General features: G+C 39.0%; 1 pseudogene; it reads left to right on the top strand.

The window, feature by feature from the left end:
* The first annotated feature begins 1,025 nt into the window (after window positions 1–1,025).
* LOC147919023 (uncharacterized) lies at window positions 1,026–3,937 on the top strand (annotated as a pseudogene).
* Window positions 3,938–5,209: the final 1,272 nt, after the last annotated feature.

Below are 5,209 nucleotides of genomic sequence, written 5' to 3'. Positions count from 1 at the left end.
GTGCAGGTAAAAGCAAAGTGTGATCGTGGAATCAAGGCAATGAAGAGGAGGATGTTCTAGGGACTCGGTTTTATATTGTCTGGCATTGCTAGGTTGCTAGAGTTGGGTCATTAGAACATTGCTAGGTTGCTGGTTCTATGATTCCTGTTGTTTTGGATATTGATTATGTTGGAATATGGTTATATATTATTATTGGATTATTATTGAATATTGGTTGGTTATTTCCGCTGTTGAATGTGTTTGTGGTTAGGTGGCTAGTGGGTATGGGACCACTAGTTGTAGTTTATTTTATTATATTATATTTATTATTTATTATTAAAAAAAAAAAAGGGTCGATCGTTTCATTTTGGTATCAGAGCCCTTACTGTTCTAGGTTTGGGTTCACTAGGCTTTGTGCTGTAGATGTTTGGGATTTGCATGCTTTGATTGATTATGTGAGTTAGTCAATTGTATGTGGCTTGGAGTCCTAGAACATCCTCTTCGAGCCTACAATGTGATTCCACGGTGAGTTTGTGTTTTTGTGTTTTTGGGTTATGTTAAGATTGCTTGTTAGCCTTTGTTCTTGGAAGTGCAGTGGTTAAAGGTGTTTGAGTTGTTGGTCGTGGACGGGAACGTGGTCGTGGTCATGGTCGGGCGGGTCCCGAGGCCAGCGAGTGTGTGGTCAAGAGTTCCACGAGGAGGTACGTCAGAGGGTCGCAAGCGTATCAAAAGGGACCAGAGAGGGTTAGCCGGTGTGAATGCCGGGAGTGCTAGGAACCCAGGTGTGGGATTGCAGCAGGTGGAGCCCAGGGTCGAGATGATCGCTTGGCGGAGCTATTGGCGTGCTGTTGGAGCGGTTACCGAGAGGGGTACCAGTGCAGGCTCCAGTTGTGCCGCATGTGGCGGGGTTGCAGCCGAGGGCTGCAGATGTTGAGGAGTTTCCATCTTATGTTAAGAGGATGAGTAGTTGTAGATGACCAGTATGAGATTATTCTCAAGAGGTATCGGGCCTAGAGAGGCGGATAGGTGGACATATGCAGTCAGGAATGGACCCACGTGTATTAGTGGGAGGTCAGCTGACCTGCCCAAATTTTGAAAAAAAAAAAATTATTTCCTAATTTTAGATTTTATTTTACAGTTATTTGAGTCCAACCAAACAAATTTTAAAATCTGACCTCCCTTAACTTATGAAAACAAAGTCCACTAGCCCATAAGAAAGAGAAGATCAAAGCCTTTTATTTATTATAGTTAAAAACAAATCTGGCCTAATTTGTTTACCCTAATAATTTATTCTATGCTTATATACTAGGGACCCTATATACTAAACAAAGAAGTAGCATCTTTTTCAAGTCGACCAAAAAAGAACGTGATCGTCGTGCTGGTGTCCGTGACTCTGTGTGTGTTTTCAATTTTTCTGGTTCATGCCTTCAGTACATCAGATTCTTTGAACCAAGTAAGTTTATTAGATACAAAACTAGATTTTGTTTTGTAATCAATTTTTTTTTAAAAATTATATTTAGAAATAAAAAATCCAATACATAGTTTTATTTTATGTTGATAATTTTTTCCTAATTTTTTTCAGACGAAACAATGAATACTTTGAAAAACTACTATAAAAGAAAAGAACCATCTACACCTTGCAGTGAACCACCATCTACACCTCGCAATGAACCACCATCTCCGCTTCGCAGCGAATCAGATGATATTGATTTACCTTGGGATCCTGCTGATCGAAAAAGAATAACAGATTATCATCCGAATCAAAGAGATGAGGTAATTCGAAAATACTTGATTCGAGGTCCTTGTCAACCTCGTGGGCATACTTTTAAACAAATATTGATAAGAAACACATTGAGGCGATTTAACCCAGCTTGGTTTGATCAATATAGAAATTGGTTAGAGTACAGTGTGAAAAAAGAAAAAGCTTTTTGTCTGTGTTGTTACTTGTTCAGAGATAATGCTGGTAAAAACGTAAAAAGTGATGCATTTATCACAGATGGATTCTGTAGGTGGAATGATTTAAAGAGTTTTCAGGACATGTGGGAGGTGTTGATTTCACAACAATGCAGTTATGAAGTGTGAAAACTTGATGAAACAAGGTCAGTCTATTGAGCATGCTTTGCATAAACAAGACGATATTACAAAAAAATGAGTATCGAATTCGGTTGAATGCTTCTGTTGATGCTTCAAGATACTTATTGCAACAAGGATTAGCTTTCCGTGGTCATGATGAATCAGAAAATTCAGTCAATAGAGGAAACTTTGTGGAACTCTTGAAGTACACTGCTGATCAGAATGAAGTTGTGAGTAAGGTTATTTTAGATAATGCTCCTGGAAATAATCAGATGAAGTCTCCTAAGATTCAGAAAGATATTGTGCATTGTTTTGCAGAAGAGGTAGTCAAATATGTTATTGAAGAAATTAATCATGATGTTTTCGGTTTGCTGGTGGATGAATCTGCTGATGTTTCCGACAAAGAGCAAATGGCGGTAGTGTTTATCGATTTGTTGATAAAGGTGGGATAGTCAAAGAGAGATTTATGAGTATCACACATGTGAGTGAGACTTCTGCAACATCTTTGAAATTTGCTATTGATGATTTGTTTGCTAAATATGGATTAAGCATAAAAAGGGTGAGAGGACAAGGGTATGACGGAGTAAGTAACATGAAGGGCGAGTTCAACGGATTAAGATCATTAATTCAGAGGGAAAACACATCAGCATATTATGTTCATTGCTTTGCTCATCAACTTCAATTAGTTGTTGTGGCAGTTGCAAAAAAACATTTCAATGTTGGCGACTTTTTTGATATGATTACTCTGTTACTGAATGTAGTGGGAGCCTCATGCAAAAGGAAAGATATGATCCGAGAGAGTTACAGAAAATAAATTATTGAAGAAATTAATAATGGTGAAATCAGTACAGGAACAGGATTGAATCAAGAGATCTCTCTTCAAAGACCAGGGTATACTCGTTGGAATTCTCACTACAGAACTCTACTGCAGGTGATTCAGTTGTTTTCTTCTATCATGAAGGTGCTTGAGTACATTGAGAATGAAGGTGCAGATGACTTGAAAAGACGTCAAGCTCATAGTCTCCTTGATTACTTTCATAGCTTTGATTTTGTGTTTTATTTGCATATGATGATACACCTTTTAGGACTCACAGATACCTTGTCAGTGGCGCTGCAAAGAAGAGATCAAGATATTTTAAATGCTATGTCATTAGTGAAATAACCTAAGAGACAACTCCAGTTGTTTAGAGATGGTGGGTGGGATTCTCTCATGATGAAAGTTTATTTGTTTTGTGAAAAACATGAGCTTGAAAAGGTTGAGATGGAGGCAGATTTTGTAGACTCAAAAAGACGAAGAAAAAAGACAGGAGTATCAAATATGCATCATTACAAGGTCAATTGCTTATATTCTGTCTTGGATTTGCAGCTTCAAGAATTTAATGACCGCTTTAATAAGGTGAACACTGAGTTGCTTATTTGTGCTGCTTCTCTATCTCCCATCAATGCATTTACTGAGTTTGATCTCTCAAAATTGTTGAAGTTATCTAAGTTCTACCCAGATGACTTCAGATCAGAGGAGCTCATTTCCCTTGAGCAAGAATTATGTATCTACATTAATAATGTTCGACATGATGAAAGATTTTCTAATTTGGAGAATCTTGGAGACCTTGCTAGAATGTTGGTGGAAACACGAAAACATATGTCATATCCTTTGGTTTATAGGCTTTTGAAGTTGGTTTTGATTCTGCCTGTTGCTACTGCAACTGTTGAGAGATGTTTTTCAGCCATGAAGATCGTAAAGACATATCGACACAATTGGATTGGAGATCAAGTTTTGAATGACTGTTTAGTTTGTTTTATCGAAAAAGATATATTCAAAACTATTACAAACGAAACTGTGATGACAAGATTTCAGAACATGAAAGATCGTAGGATGCTTTTATAAATTTTTTAAACATTGTAAGATTTTTATATTTATATTAAAGATGATTTTTTTTCTTTATGTTTTGACCTGGGTTAAAAAAATTCCTGGGTCCGCCACTGTATGCAGTTGGAGCAGATATTTCTCTGTTTGGAGGTTAATCCAGTTGGAAATTAGAAGTTGAGTGGGCAGGTGTAACATTGCAATGTTATACTCGGACCACATGAGGTACTTTGTGTCGAGAGATGTTTATAGTCGTTAAAGATTATTGCTCTTGAGGGGATGGTGATTCCCCTGAATACCGATAGCTCGAGGGGCTGAGGGCTCCGAGAGTGGCAGAGGGGATGATGTTCCCCTGAGGGGATGAGTAGTTCCCCTGATACTGAGATCTTGAGGATTGTGGTCCAAGAGTGAGACGTTATAACTCGAAGACGCTGTTCTGAGAGTGAGATCGGTATGACTCAAAGGTTGCGACCTAAGAGTGGAGGAGTTGGGAGCAAGCAATTCCTAGGACGTGAGTATAAACATAACGATTGAATGTTGACCTCAAGAGATTGACGGTGGTTTAATCTCGGGTTTTGGATGTGTTGACCATTGGGACAGGGTTTTATGACCAGAGCAGTTATGAATGTTTGGCTGTGCGCCAGGATTGTGAGGCCGGTGGTGCTGGAGTCCCGGGAAGGGGAGTTACAGCAGGTTTGAGCCGGCAAAGACATGTTTGCCAGATACATAAGTTCACGAGAAGCCTTCATGGCAGGATAAACTAATCGTTGCGACGATGTTGGATGAAGTTCATTGCAGATAGACAGGGTTGCTAGATTCAAGGTTTTTGTAAGCTTGTTGGAGGGAATAATTCAAGTGGTTTGAGTAAGCGGCCTGCAAAGCATTTGAAGCGGTGAATCAGAATATGCGAACGTATGGTACTTGTTTGTTTTATTACGTTCGTATTGATGATTTGCTGTGGAGAATTGCCAAGCGGAAAGCTATCTTGGGAATAAGCTAACTTGTGGAAGTTTCCCTAACTGGCAAGTTACTAGAGGTTCTTGGAGGAACAAGAGGGTTGATATTCAGGTGGCGGCGAGTTGATGTCGGCATACTTGAGTATTTGTTTAGTTGAGCTGAGTAAGTAACTAGAGGATTTATAGAGCAAGGGATTCATACGCTCTAGTGTATCACCGTGGAGAGCACCGGTTTTGTTTGTTAAAAAGAAGGACAGAAGTCTCCGCTTGTGTATCGATTAATGGGGTTTGAACCGTTACTGTGAAGAACAAGTACCCTCTTAGGATTGATGAGTTG

Source organism: Camelina sativa, chromosome 20, assembly GCF_030686135.1.
Source record: "Camelina sativa cultivar CO46 ecotype springtype chromosome 20, ASM3068613v1".
In the NCBI taxonomy this organism is placed as follows: domain Eukaryota; kingdom Viridiplantae; phylum Streptophyta; class Magnoliopsida; order Brassicales; family Brassicaceae; genus Camelina; species Camelina sativa.
The sequence above is the reverse complement of the archived record's forward strand: the minus strand, read 5'-3'. Positions and strand labels throughout refer to the sequence as shown.